General features: G+C 39.0%; 1 long non-coding RNA gene across 2 annotated transcripts in view; it reads right to left on the bottom strand.

Annotated features, from left to right (window-relative positions):
* LOC147582626 (uncharacterized) overlaps positions 1 to 19,643 on the bottom strand; it is a 154,812-nt gene that overhangs the window by 30,567 nt on the left and 104,602 nt on the right. For both annotated transcript variants that reach the window (XR_015249359.1, XR_015249361.1), the window contains exon 2: positions 7,582 to 7,705. This is a non-coding gene — a long non-coding RNA (uncharacterized LOC147582626). The remainder of the gene's footprint in view (positions 1 to 7,581; positions 7,706 to 19,643) is intronic.

Genomic DNA, 19,643 nt, shown 5'->3' with positions numbered 1-19,643 from the left:
AGAGGTACCAACAAGGATAGCTGGCATGGTTGGAGAAGGCAGTGGATGTAATGGAAATCTGAGCTTGTGTTAGAGAAATATGTGTGACTTCTTTCTTTCATAGAAGTCATTCTAGATGAATGGAGTAATAAGTAAGAACACAAAACCACAACAAACTCTCCTATGGAAAATGAAGCAGATCGTAGAGGTGAGTTGGTTGAGAAGGAAATATGTAGCTTGATTGTGGAGGGCTTGGAACACTAGCTTAAGATAGATTTTATCTGTGACGCCAGAGATAGCAAAACCATTGATGACTGGTGTTGGCCACAGGCACATGTTACAGGAGCAATGGCAGATATTTATTATTTCTGCCCCAGAGCTGTGGTTTGAAAACCTGTGTGAAAGTTGAGAAAAATTATGGGTTAAAAAAAAATTCAGCTCTAAAAGGCTCATAGCATTTAGTAACTGGTCTATATACTAGAGGAGAATTAAAGTTTTCCAGTACATAAATGTGAGATACAAGATGAAAGTTATGTATTGGGTGCAGAGTGGGAAAGATACCAGAACATGAGCTGATGAAGAGCTGTAACAAAATAACTACACACACACACACACACACACACACACACACACACACACAATCTCGTTTGAGAACATTCCAACATGTCATAGAATATTAAATTAATAATTTTAAGATATCATAGCCCAACTTTCATGTTAAAAATATAGAAGGAGACACAGATGTCAAACCTCTTGCCCCAAAATATTTGTTAGCAACTTAAAGAATAAGAATTTGAATCACAGGTGCTTGTTTTCCAGATTTTCCACTTTCATTTTGACATCAAAAGTATTTAATAAATCATTAAATGTGAAGATCAGGATTGAGGAATCACAGATAATTCTAAGATTTTAAGACTGAATTACTGGAAGAATAATAGGCTACCAGTAGAGGATTTTATTTTTATTTTGACAACCAAAATATTTGACATCTGGATAGAGACATCTGGATGGCTCAGTTGGTTAAGCCTCCGACTCCGGCTCAGGTCATGACCTTGGGGTTCTTGAGTTTGAGCCACGCCTCAGGCTCTGTGCTAATAGCTCAGAGCCTGGATCCTGGTTTGGATTCTGTTTCCCTCTCTCTCTCTGCCCCTCCCCTGCTTGCACTGTCTCTGTCCCTCTCTCAAAAATAAATAAACATTAGGGGCAAGTGAGTGGCTCAATCCGTTAAGCTCTTGATTTTGGCTCAGGCCATGATCTCACATTTCGTGTGGGGCTCTGCACTGACAGTGCAGAGCCTGGTTGGGATTTTTTCTCTCCTCCTCTCTCTGCCCCTCCTCTGCTTGCAGTCTATCTCTCTTAAGATAAATAAAAATAAACTTTAAAAAATAAATAAATAAATAAATATTTAAAAAATTTTAATTAAAGTTTTATAAGTAGAAATGTTTCAGGGCATCTGGGTGGTTCAGTCTGACTTCGGTTTAGGTCATGATCTCATGGTTTCTGAGTTTGAGCCCTGCGTTGGGCTCTGTGCTGATGGCTCAGAGCCTGGAGCCTGATTGGGATTCTGTGTGTGTGTCTCTCTCTGTTCCTCCCCTGCTCATGCTCTGTCTCTCTCTCTCTCAAAAATAAATAAAGATTTTAGGAGCGCCTGGGTGGCTTAGTCGGTTAAGTGTCCAACTTTGGCTCAGGTCATGATCTCGCGGTCTTTGAGTTCGAGCCCCATGTTGGGCTCTGTGCTGACAGCTCAGAGCCTGGAGCCTGTTTCAGATTCTGTGTCTCCCTCTCTCTGACCCTCCCCCGTTCATGCTCTGTCTCTCTCTGTCTCAAAAAAAAAATAAACGTTAAAAAATAAATAAATAAATAAATAATTTTTTTTTTTTTTTTTTTTTAAGTTTCTTCTGCAAGTACACCAGATGATATATTCTGTTAGTCAGGAAATGCTCAGTTGAACTGCAACAAAAAGATCCCTCAAATCTCAACAACTTAACATGACAAAAGCTTATTTCTTGCTTTCAAAAAGTATACCTCTGGGTACAGATAATTCTCAAGGGCAGTTTTCCTACACCTACAGATGTCAAGTCAACATTCCAGGCTCCTTAACCTAACAATTAAATGCTTCTATCTAGAAATGACACATATGGCTTCACCCACATTATGTTGGCTAAAGCAAATCACATGGCTATGCCAACTTCAAGGGAGAGGGATGGTGTAATAGTCCTGCACAACTGGAAAAGGGGATGCTGGTAAATAGCCATAATGCTACCAACATAATAGGTGCATAACAGGTGCAACATAAGATTTATTTTTAATTTTTTTAATGTTTATTCATTTTTGAGAGAGAGGGAGACAGAGTGTGAGTGGGGAAGGGGAAGAGAGAGAAAGAGACACAGAATCTGAAGCAGGCTATAGGTTCTCAGCTGTTAGCACAGAGCCCAACACAGGGCCTGAACCCATGAACTGAGAGATCCTGACCTGAGCTGACATCAGACACTTAGCTGACTGAGCCACCCAGGTACCCCCAGGTGCAATAAGATTTAAAAGAAGGTAAAGATGAATGTGCCCCAAATGATGAATATCTGATATGTAAGTGAGTGTGTTCTACTGACCTCTTTGGGCCTAAAAAGTATGGTGTGGGTTTTATGAGATCCCTGAAGGGATCCTAGTCCACAAGAATGTAAATAATCACTAAAGCTGTGTTTTTCTACTTCTCCATATGGTACATAGCTCAAAGGGAAATGCTGTAAAGGAAAAGAAAGTTTCAGATCAAGGCTAGGATACGTTTTATGACAGCATTATGCCAAATAAACAAACAAATTTAAAAGACATGCAGTTTAACAAAATAAAATTCTAATTTACCTGTGAAGTGGAAACACAAAGATTTATTGGTCTTCCAACTTTGATACCTAGTTAAATATGTGTATGTGCATGTCTTTTTTTGTTTGTTAGAATGCTGGTGTATGCAACTTATCTCTCTGAGGAATTTTTAAAGGAATCCTTACAAAACTGTCTGAAGTATTATGCCTACATCCACTTCATTATATGTAAACCATAACCTCAAAGGATAATTTTGGGAAAAATAAATTGAAATTTAAAAAAAAGATGCAAAGTTTAAATTCTTTAGCCACAACAGCAAAGCAAATAATTGAAAATTGAAAAGTCATGCTGATCAGCAAGTTATTTGTTGTCATAGTGCCAAAAGGCCACAGTGCTTATTCTAGAAAGTTAATGCGTTGTAGTGGTACATCTTTAATTTTTTTCTTTCCATCTCTCAAAAGTGTTGGAAACCATAATGTCAACAGGGAAAACTGTTGCCTGATTATTTACACAGACTCTATGAAGCTGGCATTTTGTGAATTTCCTTCCCTAAAGTTGGTTCTCTGTGGCCCAATCTGAAGAGCAATAAAAAGGTCTTCCCGCATCTCTGTTTGCCCATGAGGGCTGCACTTCTACATGCAGAAAATGGTATCTTGTCACATGCTGCCACCCCCACTGCCTCATAAAATGTCAGAGCAAGGAGCCGGCACTGTACCTGTGTGCAACTTTCTCTGCTATGGAATTTCCTGGACACGGGTGCTGGGCACATACAATTGGATTAGCAATGCCAGCTTATTTTCCAAAGTGGCTTTGCCAATTTCCTCTCCCTCCATTGATGTCTGAGGGTCCCTTTGTTCCATGAAGTGTAAACAAGGGCAACTCACCTAGCTGGGCAGAAGTCACACCTGGTGAAGGAGTTTACATTAGGGGAACCTTACAGAAGTGGGATCAGTCTAGGTGAGTGAGTCTCCCCGTGTTCCCATTGCTTTCTGAGGTCGCACTTAGCAAACTGACATGACCAGAAGTCCATTCTGGGAGAGAAAACTCCCACATCTTGGTTTGAGGAATTTGGGGAATTACCACTGAGGAAGCACCAGTCTTTCTCCTCATATGTTCAGATTCCAACACAACAAAAATAAGATGTGGAAGAGTCTTTGCCCCGCCCTTTCCTGTCAGCTCAGAGTCAACAGCTGCCCTTCTCCTAGCATGGTCCGAAGTCTGCAGTCCAGGCCTTCGGTGGACCCCTTAAATGCCCAACCATAGCCAGATTCCGTGAAGTTTGAAAGAGGCCAGTTCCTTCTCTGCTACACCAGTCTGAGAAATTAACCTGTACCTTTCACTCCACATTCCTTTCTTTTTCTTGTCACTTTGTTATTAATTTCTAACTTAATTATGTCGAAGTTAAGAGTATGTGGTACATGTGATTATAAATCTTTAAAAGTTAAGACTTTCCTTCTAGCCTAATGTAGCGTTTATTTTTATAAATTTTCTATGTGTTGCCAGGAACAATATTTTAAACACATCTGTTGTAACAAACTTAATTATGTTGTTCAAAACTTCCATAGCCTTATTTTTGCTTGACTAATCTATTAATCACTTAGGCATGTGGAAATCTCTCAATATGCTGATGGATTTTTAGCTTCCTCCAATGTAGCTTTATAAATTTGTAGTTATTTATTTGAGGTCTATTTTGCAAGACCCATTAAGGTTTTACTTTCTGGTAAATTTATTCCGGTAAATGAAAACTTTTGTCCATATGTAAATGATCCTCTTCCTCTCTTGTAATGCCTTTTATTTAACTCAAATTTGCTTATATTATATCCCTACCAACTTTCTTTTAATTAGTATTTCACATGTATTTATTCTACACTTCTACTTTTCAAATTTTTGTGACCTCTTTCAAAAGACATTCACCTTTTTTTATTGAGAAGGAAAAATAGCTTTGAATTTTAGGGGGGGATTTAGTTCTTTACTGTATTGATTGTGAGTGCTGATAGATTGGTTTTTACTTTTCGCAGGTTATTTTCTACCCACTCATTCTACTTTTTGTTGATGTGTTCGTTTACCCTTTCTGCACATCACTTGATCTGAGGTTTATTTTCCCTATTCCAATTTTCTAAACATCTACTAATTTAGAAGTCCTACATTCAATTTCTATATTTTTAGGGACTCACTGGAAATTTTAACATGAATTTTTCCCTTAAGATGTTTAAAATTAATAAATAGCTTAACTCTTTTCCCAAATAAGAGACGCATTTTAAAATACTTAGCTCCTTTGGGGCACCTGGGTGACTCAGTTGGTTAAGCATCCAACTTCAGCTCAGGTCACGATCTCACAGTTCATTGCTTCAAGCACTGCATCAGGCTCTGTGCTGACAGCTCAGAGCCTGGAGCCTGCTTCAGATTCTGTGTCTTCCTCTTTCTCTGCCCCTTTCCCCGTTCACACACTGTATCTCTCTCTCTTTCTCTCACAAAAATAAATAATAAAAACATTTAAAAAATTAAAACACTTAGCTCCAAGCACTTGTCCTTTCAAATTAGTTTTGGTTATCCAGAATTTAGGTCTATCTTGACGTTTTTAACCTCAACCTTTAACCTTTTCAACTTAAATTAGATATTATTATCTTTACATGTAATCAATGTTTTATTTCAGACATACCTTATGGGATCATTTTCTTTCTACCTGAATAAATTCCTGATGTGCTCTCTTTGTGCTTACAGACTCTGTTTTTATCTAAAAATGTCTTGGTTTCACACTTGCTCTTTCTCAAGTTATACATTTATAGATTGACAGGTATTTTCTCTCAGCGTTTTATAGATCTTATTCCCTGACTCCTGCCTTCCATTGTTGATGTGAGAAGCCAGCTGTCGGTCTAATCGTTATTCTTTTGTAAATTAATTTTGTCTTTTTTTAAATAACTGATTTGTAAGACCATCTATCTTCAGTTTACTACAAGTACTACAAGTTCACATGTGTCTAGATGAGTTTCTTTTTGTTCATTTTTCTTGGGATTCATTGGAAATCTTCAATCTGGGGACTGATGTCTGATCAATTCTAGAGACAACTTAAGCATTATCTTTTAAGAACACTCCTACTTCCCTTATTTCTTTTCCCCAGGTTAGACATATTAACTACAGCCTTCACGTTCTTAAACGCTTTCTTCGTATTTTCCATTCCCTTGTCTGTCTGTATTGCTTTCTGGGTAATTTCTTCAGCTCCCATTTCCAGTTCACTAAGTAGCTCTTCAGTTGTATCTAATCTGCTGTTAAAACCATCCATTGGACAGCAAATCCATATCTGAAGCTTTATGCCTTGAAAATACACAAGTCCACATAGGTTTTATAAAGGATATTCCTTGTAGCCTTTTTGATATAAGAAAAAGCAAGAGAGAAAACTAAGTATCTCTCAGGAGAGAAATAGTTCAGTAAATCACACACATCTGTTCAATTAAATTAACACTACAGGACTACCTAAAGCAAGGGTTTTTCTTCTTATATTCCAACTTGGATCAATGCCCATCTACATATAGTAGAAAAATATAAATTCCAATGTGTGTTTATGTGTGTATGTATGTAGATAGAAGTGTCTAAAAGTAGGTACTTCAAATTGATATGTGCTTTTAGCATAAAATGCACTCTGGATTTCAAAGACCTGTATACAAAAGATGAAAATTATCTCATTAATAATCGTATTGATTGCATGTTGAAATAGTACTACAGTTTTACGGAGTTATATAAAATATGTTGTTTAAATTAATTTCACTTGTTTCCACTGTTTTTGTTTCTAGTAGATATTTTTAAATTATATATTATTTAAAAAGCTGTTGATTTTCTAATTGAAAATTTATTTTACTTCTCTAGAATTGCCCTCCAATCTTTTTACTGGTAAAGGCAATACTGATGTTCTCTATTTCTTTTCTTTTTTAATTTTTTTATGTTTATATTTGAGAGAGAGAGCACAGGTGGGGGGCAGGGTTGGCAGAGAGATGGAAACAGAATATGAAGTAGGCTCCAGGCTCTGAGCTGTGAGCACAGAGTCAACGCAGGTCTCGAACTCACAAGCCATGAGATCACGACCTGAGTCAAAGTCAGACACTTAACTGACTGAGCCACCCAGGCACCTCGATGTCCTATTTCTTAGTCACACTTTCAACATATCTTTATTGCTTTGAATATATCCATCACACATTATAGGCATGATTCTCAAGTGTGTTGTTTCTGCTGCCTATCTCCTATGGTGGCTCATTCCCTCTTGCATTTATTAACATTTGGAACTTTGTGACAACTCTGGATATGAGTTACATTTCCCCAAAGCAAATATGCTTTTCTTCTGCCAGGGATGTGGAGCTCTACCACTCTGGCACAAATTAGAACAAATGTTCACCTAATGAGTTTGGGGGGAAGTCACACAGCTAATGTGACTTTTTTCCCTCACTTTTTAATGTAGTATAATATATATGCACGCAAATGTGTTTGTATCATAAGGGCTCAGTATATTTTTGCAAACTAAGCATATCTATGAAGTCAGCATCCAAATAAAGAAACAGAGTATTACAGGTACAGGTACAGGTACGTCAAAGTAGAAGATCCCCACAGGCTCTGCACTTGAAGGTGCCAGATATAGATATAGATATAGATATAGATATAGATATAGATATAGATATATAGATACATAGATATATAGATATATATAGATCTATAGATATAGGTGTATCTATAGATCTATATATATACTTGTTTTTCTTTCACTCCTTGGTAGTCACAGCAAAGGCCGGGTTCAGCAAATACCTGCAGGGTTTCCTCTATGGGTCCAGTCTGTTTCCTGGGGCTTGGCTCTGCTCTCTCACTTGGTAGGGTTGTCCTCCGAGTATCTTCTAAGTGGCTTTGTCCTCCATCTGTCTTGTAAGTGGCTCTAGGCAAGGAGGGAAGTGAAAATATCCTCATGGAAACTTTGTTTCTAGCACTTCCATATTCTTCAGATTTGAGTTTTTCTTTGGCTTCTGACCTTAGAAAAAGTTCTTATTTTCCCACAAGCTCAGAAATGTATGATGAATACATATGTGTGTGTGTGTGTGTGTAATACATAGATACACACACATACACAGACGTATATATAAAGAAAAATGTTGCTTTTAATATTTAAACCAGCAATAGGAAATTAGTTCAGTAAAATATCATGAATGATAAAGATGAAAAATTCTCAGCATCAAAAATCTTACTTTTTTGGAGAGTATTTTAATAATATGTGAAAATGCCCAGGATATTATTAAAAAGAAGACAATGACTGAAACCTGTAAAATGTGGTCTCAAATTTGCATATTTATATATACAGACCTAAGATAGAAGAAATAAATGAATTTAAGTATTAACTGTGTTTTTTTTTCTTGGGAAAGGATCCAAACATTCTTTTCTTATACTTTTCTGTATTTTATGTGAGATACATATCCTCATTTTATACTATGAAGAAAATTAGGAAGAATTAAGAAAAAAGAGCAGGAACCAGAAACCACCTTTCCCATCCACTTGCACTCCTTGTCACACATTCAGACTATGTCAGTGACATGTGAGAAACTGGAAAAAACTGAACAGTCCCAATAATGCTCAACAAGCCAACGCTGCAGCGAGGCGGGCAGCAAAAGACTCTGCCTTCTTCACATGCTGATCGCCAACAAATGGAAAAGGTGACTTCATTGTGGAGGAGGCTTTGACTCTTTCCACCTGTGGCTTTTCTTTTTATGTCGTAGCATTAAGCTGCCTCCTCCAAACAACACATGGCAGGTATAAACAGGATATAACAAAACTCCTCATATCCTTTCATTTAAAACTCGGATTTTTTTTTTATTTCTCAGCTTGATTGACTTTGTGGAATCCTGGAAGGCATAGGATTCAGGGAAGGAGGAAAAAGCAATAGCAGCTTATTACCAATTTGTGTTATTTGCAAATAAATTATTAGGAAGAACTGTGCCTTTTTCCCAATCTTTTTCCATTGTTGACCTGCCCTCATGCTTTTTTGGGCACTCATTAGAAAGTAGGACCAGTTATTTAAGACCACTTTAAGACATGACAAAAAATAATAGAAGATGAAAATAATTTGCCTACAAGTATACTTTTATGATTCTGTCTTTGGAACTGTGAATACAGGTACTCCAGTCTCTAAGGTCTTGCCACTCAAATGTGGTACACAGACCAGTAGCATCGGCATCACTTGAATGCCTGCTGGTAATGCAGGTTCTTAGGCCCAAGCCCAGACCTGCTGAATCAGAATCTCCAGGGATCTATGGTTCTACAACTTACCTAATGATTCTTATACACACTAGCACTTCAAAACCACTTGTGAGCATCCAAAAATAATACCAAGCAATCACAATTCAAATAGATAAGAAAAGGAGACAATTTTATTCCTCCAAATATCTGAATTTCCTCTCTCATATGAAAGGAAAGCTTACTGTAAGTTCTCACCTTAGTAGCCACAATTAAGTGTGGGAATTCTATGTCTGTCAATAAACAGAGGTCGGGGCTACATTTAAGCAGCCTGGTGCATAACTGCTTCCCTTCCACAGTCAAACCCCAGGAATGGACTTTTTGTTCAATTTCTTCTTTCATCCTCTTTGAAGAGATGCAACTTTGAACTAACAGTGTGGCTGCTGGGAACTTCTTTGTGCCTGCCATAAATTGTGTCTTTCTCTCCATGACCCTCTGGTGAGCCAGTGCAAAAATAGAGTCGAAACCAACAAAAAAATGCAAGGAAACAGGAAACACTGTAACCATAGGAGTTGGCCAGCTTAATTTACTTTTTTTTCTTCTGCACTGCCATGCTATATGATTTTCTACCTTCCTTTTTAGACTCATGGTTGATTGAACACATAAAAAAAGTTTTGACAACAAGCATATGACAGACTATGAAAAGTAAGCAAAAAATCAAAACTATGCTTTTGGAATGTTCTTTTTTTAGTATCATTCACCACTAAGAACCGACACTTTTATCGATCTAACTTTTGAAAAATATTGACTAATTATTTACCATGTGTTAGGAAGATTTCAGGTTAGAAATTTCCTCACATAAAAATGTATTTATCCTATTTCCTATTGTCTCAAATGCTGCATTGTGATAATATATTAAACTCTGCTATCATAGTAATGTGTATGGATGACTGTGCTCCACATATTTTTCTCCCTTGCTCCTATTTCAGTTATCTATTACCACAATAATGTCATGTAAACAAAAAAATCACAAAACCTTGGTGGCATAATACATCAGTGTTTATTGCTCACATGTCAGGGGTCAGCTGGGTATCTTCTCAGAGGGCTGTCTGTTGGCTGGGCTTGCTCACTTTGCTGTACCCACTGGCTGTCCATTGGCCTAGATCATACTCAACTGGGCTGCCTGTATCCGTCGCATTCTAGGAAGCTACCTCAGGTCTTGTCTCATGGAGATGACAGAGACATAGGAAGAACAGGGCCTCTTGAGTCAGACTTGGAACCACTGCACTGGTGCTTCTACTTCATTCTACTGACCAAAGCCAGGTACATGGTCAGTCCAGAGACAGGCAGAGGACACCACAAAGTTACATGGCACAGGGGGTGGATGCAAGAAGGGTGAAGAATCAGGGTCATGTCTGCAATCAATCTACCCTGCCTCCTCATCCAAGCCATCAACAAGACCTGCCAATACCACCTTGGAAATATTTCCCACATCTTTCCAACTTTCTCTCTCTTATTCCTACCGCCATTTCAGGTCACTCTGATCTCTTGGCCTTAGCCTTCTAACTGTCCTGTCCATGTATTTCTTGTCCATTGCTCCTTAGGCTATTCTCAAAACAGTAATCAGAAGAATCCTTTTAAAAAGAAAACCTACTCTTGCCACTCATTTGCTTAAGTCCACTCCACTTGGTTTCCTACTGCTCTCAGGATAAAGGTAGAAATCCTGAATATGAGGTGTAAGGCTCTGGGCCATGTGGATGAGGAGCTTGCCTCTCTCGTCATCCCTACATAGCTCCCCTGTATACTCAGGGTTCTAACCTCACCAGCATTCCATCACTTTCTCCAAAGGTGCACTTCTGCACATCACAAGGCCTGTTTACCTGTAGATCCCTCTAACTCCGATAATCTTTGCCCAGTTCAGTTCTTAGAGATCCATTAGATCTCCTTTCAAACATCTCTTCCTCACCCTCCTCACTCCCCTGGCACCATAATGAGTGCCCTAGTTTCATGCTCTCAGAGTCTCTTGTAATTTTCCATCACTGTCCTTAACAAGTTAACTAACAATTATCTGTGTCATTCATTGATTAACGTCATCCCTCATTAAACTATAAAACTCCACTATATCAGAGGTCATGTGTATAAGTTCAATGTGGTTTCCTAAAACATTTACCAAACTATAAAAGAAAAACACATTCCATTTTACTTAATTTTTTTTTTGAGAGAGAGAGCCAGTAAGGGAGGGGAAGAAAGAGATGCAGAGAAAGAATCTTAAGTAGGGTCCACGCTCAGTGTGGAGTCTGACATAGGGCTTGATCTCATAGCCCTGAAATCACGACCTGATCTGAAATCAAGAGTTGGACAAGAGCCACTCAGGTGCACCTTTTTTTTTTTTAACCTAATCTTGAATGCAAGATTTTTGTATCATTTAAAAAAATTGTTTTTGTTTATTTATTTATATTATTTTGAGAGAGACAATCACAAGCTGGCTCCATGCTGTCAGCCCAGGGCCCGATGAGGGGCTTGACCTCACAAACCATGAGATCATGACCTGAACTGAAATCAAGAGTTGGACCCTTAACGGACTGAATCACCCAGGGCCCCAAGATTTCTTGACCTTAAATGAAATGACTATGTGGTGCCGTGTACCTGGATTCCTTTAAAAAAGGCATTCCAAGTAAATGTAGAAAACAGCAATCATTTCTCTGCCTTCCAAATTTATCAGCCAAATCCTCTGTTTAATTTGAGCACATATGCCTTGCCCATGGGAATAAAACAATGAACCAGATTAACCAGATTGCTGGTAAAATTATTTTTGAAAGTTTGTGTGTATTTTTTGGTCATTTTAAAAATGATTCCTATGTCCTCTGTAGGAATTCAAGTCTGTGTCAAAAATGAGTAAAGCAAAGTGTTAAGTTTGTATTCTGACAACTGAAAAGCACTGCCTACACATTTGACATAAATAGTATTTCCCTCTTTTACAAAAACCTGAATTATAATGAAAACTATAAAGCATATGTATACAATAGTATTTAACAGCGATTTTGCATAAACAAATTTAACTATTTCAGACATTTAGTTGATGTGTTTTTATATGGGTTGACCTGACTGATGAGCCAATGTAAATATGATAGACTGTCCTAGTAAAGGCACTTATTATATTCAGGAATCATTTTCCTCTAACCTTACACTTTTCTTTTTTTGTGATCCTATACTCATCCCCAGAAAGGGCAGTCCCAGAGAACATAGCATCTCCTCCCTCCTTGTCATGAGTGGTTTGACCCAGTTTGGACCTCTGATTCAAACCGGACCTGAGTCCTCCTACTGGCAGTTTGTAATTAGGACACAAAGACACTAAGTTGTGTGCAACTGCTCAGGTAAATTCCAGGACTCCCCCTTTTCAGGGAGCTATTCAGTACAGTGTATGTAAAGGAAGAAAGGGGAATAAAGGATATTCATAGGAAAATCAGAGAATTCTTGTGGTGAGACAAGCAAGGAGAAAGAGAAAGTATACACAAGCAACCAAAACAGCCTTGTTTCCTGATACCATTTGTTTCTGAGTCCATGACTGGTAAAGCTTGGCTGTGTTTTCTGTCATGCATTCTGAGACACTTCCTTCAGTCTATGTAATAAATTCCCTTACGATTCAGAGTGCCTATTTCTTACAAGAAAATAATTTCTGGCCAATACAGAGATATTCAAGAGGAAAGAAGAGACTGGTAGACAAGCTCATGGCCCAGGGATGATTGTATTTTGCTTTTTCAGAATTTCCCTATAGAGTCTGAGTGCTTTCGTTCTTAGAATGGCCAAATATGAGTCTGACTTTATCTTGGCATTTAATTCTTATGGTGAATTGCAACCCTAAAAGGGTTTCTATGGGAGAATCCGATGCATTAACTGTCAGCAAAAAACTTTCAAGGAGTTCTTTCACCGTAGCTGAACATCAGAGCCACTAGTAAAATGTATAAGAACACAGAAGTTACAGCCTGGCTACCCTGATTCAGTGGATCTGGAATGGACACAGAGCTGCTAGATTGACATCCACAGGCGATTATTGCGCACAGCATCAGTTAAAACTACAGTGCCCAGAAAATCAACCCACCAATCCTTCCTTTAAAAAGGAAATTGTAGGGGCACCTGGGTGGCTCAGTTGGGTAAGCGTATGACTTCACCTCAGGTCATGATCTTGCAGTTTGTGGGTTCCAGCCCCACATCGGGCTCTGTGCTGAGAGCTCAGAGCCTGCAGCCTGCTTCAGATTCTGTCTCCCCCTCCCTGAGCCCCTCCCCAGCTTGTGCTCTGTTTCTGTCTCTCTCTCTCTCTCAAAAATAAAGAAACATTAAAAAAAAATTTTTTAATGAAATTGTAGAGGTGCACCTGGGTGGCTGAGTCTGGGTTAAGTGACCAACTTCAGCTCAGATCATGATCTCACAGTTTGTGAGTTCGAGCCCCACCTCAGACTCAGTGTTGGAGCCTGCTTTGGATTCTGTGTCTCCCTCTCTCTCTGCCCATCCCCTGCTCACACTCTGTTTCTCTCTCTCTCAAAAATAAATACACATTTAAAAAAATGAAATTGGAGAAGGGAACCTGGGTGGCTAAGTCAATTAAGCGTTGGACATGAACTCAGGGCATGATCTTGTGGGTCACGAGTTCAAGCCCCACATCAGGCTCTCTGCTGTCAGTGCAGAGTCCACTTTGGATCCTCTGTCCCCCTTTCTCTCCGTCCCTCTCCCACTTATGTGTGCTCTCTCTCTTTTATTTATTAAGAATTAATAAATATTTTTTAAAAATATTGGATCCACTTTGGATCCTCTGTCCCCCTTTCTCTCCTTTAAAAAATATTGGATCCACTTTGGATCCTCTGTCCCCTTTTCTCTCCGTCCCTCTCCCACTTATGTGTGCTCTCTCTCTTTTATTTATTAAAAATTAATAAATATTTTTAAAAAAAGAAATTGTAGAGGCCATTATCAATTTATTGCTGTTTAACAAACAGCCCAAAAATTCAATGGCCCATAAAGAGTTAAGTAAAACTCAAGGTAAAAAAGAAACAAATTTCCTGATATTTGGTTGAGTATTTTTCTACTACCCATGCTTAAGATCCCTTTTTACAAGTTATAAATACAGATTCTCCTTTCCAGCTTCCCTTGGACAAACACCTGAGAATACTAACAGCAAAGGTTGGCTTCGGTTCCTTTTTGTTCAAGGCTTCACATCAGATTATATCAGCTAGCACTGCCTGAAGAGAGTCACTAACTGCCAGGTGGCTTAGAAGGACTCAGAACACAAAGCCAAGAATGCTTCTCAAATTCAGCCTAAATGACCCAGTCACCTCCATTAGGATGAATGCATCTTGGGATAGTGCAAATTATGAAGATTTCATTCTGCTTTCAAATGCAATTCTTGGGAGTGATTGCTGTGTCTACTAAGCAGCCAGATAAGCTCATTTCAGCAGAGGCAGAACTGGATGCAAATCAAGTGAAAGCTAGATGCAGAAACTGGAGGAAAGCAGAAAGCACAAGTGAGAAGAGAGCAGAAAAATCAAATGGAATAAATAGCCATTTACATGACAGCTTTGCTCTAGGAAATAGTGTGGAGAGGGGAAAGGGCCATCATTGACATTCCAGGTCTTCTGACAACAATGCTTCTAGAGCACTCGCTACTTCCTGCATCCCAAATCCCGTATCACAGAAATATAATTAGATCTTAAGCAGAACTAACAAATATTAGGACCTGCCTCTCTCAGAGCAGTAATCACAACTTTGGTGGCCTAATGAAATCTTCTGGTGAGTTTTGAAAATACTGACGTCTGGCCCTAGCCCCAGTGACGTTAATCCAGGTATGACTTGAGCATTGGGACATTTTTTGAAAACTTCCCAATTAGTTTTAATATATGCCTAATTTGAGAACTTAACTAGATGCATGGGTAATTCTTAACTCATGCAACCAATATATTGTTTTAAGCATCTGTTGTGTGCAAAGCATTTTTCCAAATGCTGTGACCAAGAGGAAGTAGACCATTTGGTCCAAAAAACAAAAGTGCCTATGCAGGTGAAGGCACCACAAGTTGAGCCACATAAAGACAAATCTAGTGTGAAAAAGATCAATGGCATGCTAGGACAGTAGACAGGAGGGGTTAGCCTTCCACTGCTACTAATGCCCAAACTTGTTCAGAATTACCCACAGGCTTCCACTGAGCAATCAGTCACAGGCTGGACAAATGAATCACTCAGGATTCAGAGCCCAAAATCCCAGATGTGAATAATCATTCAGCCCCATGCCCCGTGAGTGACCCTGGATGAGTGATTTAAGTCTTCAAAGCTTCAATTTCCTCTGTTGCAAAATGAGAGCAATACTCGTTTCCATCTCACAGAGTTGTGAAGTAAATGAGATGGGTTTGGTTTAAGTAGAGCAATAAGCACAATGTCTGACGTATAGTAAACAGTCACTAAATGTTAATAAGTGATTGATAATTTGTCATAATGAATACTAGAATAACAACAACAACTAATAATATCTGATCTTCAGATCCTGTCCTGAGGAGATTTCTTTGACCAGGGTAAAAAAAAAAAAGTAAATTCTCAAAGGTAGCAGAAGTGAGAGTCAAGGTGGAAATAGGAGGCAGAAGAGATAAGTGAAGAGAGAAGAGAGAGGCAGAACTCAAGTGAGGATTGGTGCAGACATATTTTGAATAATTTCAGATGTGTTGCAAGAAAGCCAAGAGGTCCTGGTAGGTCCACCTCCACCCTGCTTCAATAACACATATGAAAGGATTTAAGGAGACCCCAGAGGTTCTCCTTCATGCCTGGCAAGTCACTCTTCATTCCCCACTAAAAACTGCTTCAGAGAACAGCCCTGAAAGACATCAGAAATAATCCCATCATGCCTTGCTTTCCTCTTTTCCTCTAGTCACCAAACGTATATAGGTCATCCTACATGTCCGCAGCTCTCATGCTTAACTAACCTTGTTTATCCTCTTATCTAACCCAACATAACCCCTTCTTGACTCCTCAAACCCATCCTCTCCATCATCTTTAACTTCATATGGTGCATGTTCAGCAGAACCCCCAATATCCTTATCTTCTTTCTGAAATGAGCCCTTCACTACTTTGGCTCTAATTGGAACCAGTCTTCCCCAAGGATATGACTCCCTGAAGCCACCCCAAGTACTAGCTGTAATTGTTTGATTCTCACTCCATTTACTACTAAATTTGGAAGAAACTTACTCCTTATCACTGCTTCCAGATAATTGGTCTTTTCTTCTCTCTAAGCAACTCCATCTTCTTAGAATCTATTGCCATTAGGCTACACCAGCTGCTATCTCTCCTTGTTGCTGCCATTTACAGGTCCATCAGAAATTTCCTCATTCATTAAGGATTTTTTACCAATCTCTTTACTTCCAGAATTCCAACAGGATCCCAATCAACATTCTTGGTCATTTCAGTGGCCACATAGCTTATTTACCCAATCACCCTGACCTTCCAGAAATCCTTATCTGCCATAAGCCATCCCTTTCCTCTCCCTACCTCAGCCACACATTACCATGGCCATCTCTGGACCTTGACATTTCCTTGACATTACCGCTAACTTCACCTCCTCCAAATGTCAAGTTTAAACATCCCATTCTCTTGCTACTACCCCCTATCTTTCTACCTTTCTTTTTAAAAGCCTGACTCCCTCTATAATGTGACTTCTGATCCGTTTACTCTTCCCCCTTATCACTGTTTTATCTCCTCCATAGCTTCCCTTTCCTCCTCTTCTGGCTTAGACTCCACTCATCATTATGATGACACCTTCATCCTAGCATATGCATGATCATATTCTCATGTATTAATCAGAATACTGCTGAAATAATCCTACAAATGATGCAAAATCCCTATGGCTGATAAGAGGAGTGCATAGATGCAGATTTCTGAATCATGCATCTGCAGGGCAGCTGGAGCAGTTCTGCATTAAGACACAAGCTTGGTTCAGTTTCACTCCACATGTCCTCATTCTGAGACAGGAAGTTGCCTAGAGCAGGCTTTCCTCTCGGTGCTGGCAAAAACTTAACAGACCAGCCAAATCACGCAAACCATGTTTCAAGTCTCTGCTCCTGTGACATCTGCTCTCATTCTACTGGCTAAAGCAAGTCACATGGTCAGACCCAAGGTCAATGAAACAGTGGTTAGTGGCATGCACTGTAAGTCACATATTAAGGAATGTAGATGTATAATTCTATTTATTGGATAAAGTGAAAATCGGGAGCAATAATACAACCCACCCTATCTCAACTCTAATCTCTGTCTTCCTCTGTTGAAATCACTTAAAAAGAAAAAACCTGCTCAAATTCCCTGAACCCACCCTCAGAAATCTTGAACATAGAGAAAACCTCCACAGCCTGCTCACCTTATAGTGTCCTCATCTGATATTCATGACCACTGACCTCAAGTACTACTTAAGTGATGCCCAGAAATTCTCTAATTCTCTAGTAAATTTGTTCTTCTTTTTTGAGATAACTATTTCACACCCTTCAGTTCTCTCATGCCCAGCACCCAGCCCCTCCATCCTAGCAGCAGGTGATTTCTTATTTCTCTGAGAAAATTAAACAAACAAACAAACAAAAAACAATCAAAGAGAACTTCCATATTCTACAATATCCAATTCACAGTCTTTCTGCTCAGAGCCTATGGGCTCTGCCTCCCCTACTGGAAGATGTTTTTCTTCTCATGGCTCCAGGGATACCTAACCTAATCACCACCGCTTGCCCACCTAAGGATTTTGCTCTTCCAGGTATTTGTCCCTTTCCTGCACCATGAATTTCCCCATTTCCACTTTCTTAGCAACGTACAAACATTCTGCAACATGCTGTACCATCTTTCAACATCAATGAAAGCTTCTTTAACACCCTGTCTCTCTTCGACTACACCACCATTTTCTTTTTGCCCTCAAAAAGTTACTCTTTTTCATCTCTACTTCCTTGCTCTTGTTCAGGCACTGATCTGTGCCAACCCAGTAAATCACTATCGTCAACATCACCCATGACTTCCAGGTTGTCAAATACAATGGCCAATTCTCATGTCTAACTTACCAAATCTATGAGCAGCAGCTGAATCACTCCATGACTCAGGGGCTCTGTAAATCATTTTCTTCACATGGCTTCTGGGACACTGCAATCTCCTGGTTTTCCTCCTACTCTGTTATCTCCTTTGATGTCTGTTCCTCTTCTTCATGTTGGGAGCATCTGAGGGCTCAGTCTAAAGACATCTTTTTTTTTATCTAACTATAATTATTCCTTAAATTATGTCATTCAAAGATATGGCTTTAAGTATCATTAATGTTTGGATGTCTCAGTTTTATTTTTCCAGTTCCACTTTTACCCTAAACTGCAGGCACATCTAAGTGTCTCTCAACATTTCTAAACTCACTTAAATGCCTGTTATCAACCATTATTGGTTGCTCATTCCAGATCCCCTAGAGTTATCTGTGACTTGTTTCTTTCTCTTGTGCCTCTTGCCTGATCCATTTGCAAGGCCTGTGGGCTCATCGTCAGGTTATATCCATAACCCCACCATATCTTCTCTCTTGTACTAATACTACCTAACCCAAGCTACCATCATCTCTCTTCTGGGCAACTACAACAGGCTCCTAACTTGTCTCCCCATTTCCATTTTGCTTTGCTATATAGCCCAATCTCTACTGAATAGTCACAGTGGTCCTCTTAAAATATAAGTACCACCATATCACTTTCTGAGTTGAAAGCCTTCAAATAGAAGTACAATCATATCTCTGTCTAAGTCAAAAGCCTCCAATGCCTCTGTTCCAGTTACTATTGCTACATAACAAATTACCCTTAAACCTAGTGCTTGAAACAACCATTTTATTATGTTCAAAGATTCTGTGAGTCAGAAATTCAGACAGGGTACACAGGGAATGGTTTGTTTCACATTGTCTTGAGCTTCAACTGGAAAAACTCAAAGGCTGGGATGATTCAATGTCTGGTGGTTGAATGATAGGAAGGTTCATTCACTCATTTGAGCTGGTATGACCTGAAGACTAGACTGCTGACCAAAACACCTGCTCATGGTCTCTGCATGTAGCTTGGCTTCCTTATATAGTATGGTAGACTTGGGCATGATTGTATAAGTACTCCCACAAGCAAGGCAGAATATATACTGCTTTTTTATTACTCAGCCACTGAAATCATACAGCATTACTTCCTCCATACTCTATTCATTGAAGTAGTCAAAGGCAGCCCAGAATCAAGGATGGGAAATTTAATTCCCCCTCTTCATAGGGGACTGGCAAGGTCACATGCTAAAAGAGCACAGGTGATAAGTTTGCTACCAGCTTTGGAAAATATAATCTGCTATCAGCCTCCCATTACACTTGTAATAAAATCCATAATCCTAAAGGGATCAAGCAAGAGGATATAATTTTGTAAATATTTGTGCACCCAACATAGTACCACCTAAATATATAACATGCAATATTAAAAGACCTTAGGGAAGAAATAGACCGCGATACAATAATAGTAAGGGACTTCAGTACACTCCTTTCATCAATGGATAGACCATCCAAATAAAATCAGTAAGGAATCACTGAACTCAAACTTCATGTTAGACCAGATAGACTTAACTGCATTTACTAAACATTTCCACCAAAAGCAACAGAACCC

This window comes from Puma concolor, chromosome A3 (assembly GCF_028749965.1).
Source record: "Puma concolor isolate L17-30 chromosome A3, mPumCon1.1.hap2, whole genome shotgun sequence".
NCBI classification, from domain to species: Eukaryota; Metazoa; Chordata; class Mammalia; order Carnivora; family Felidae; genus Puma; species Puma concolor.
Note: the sequence above shows the minus strand (reverse complement) of the source record. Positions and strands in the feature narration are given on the sequence as shown.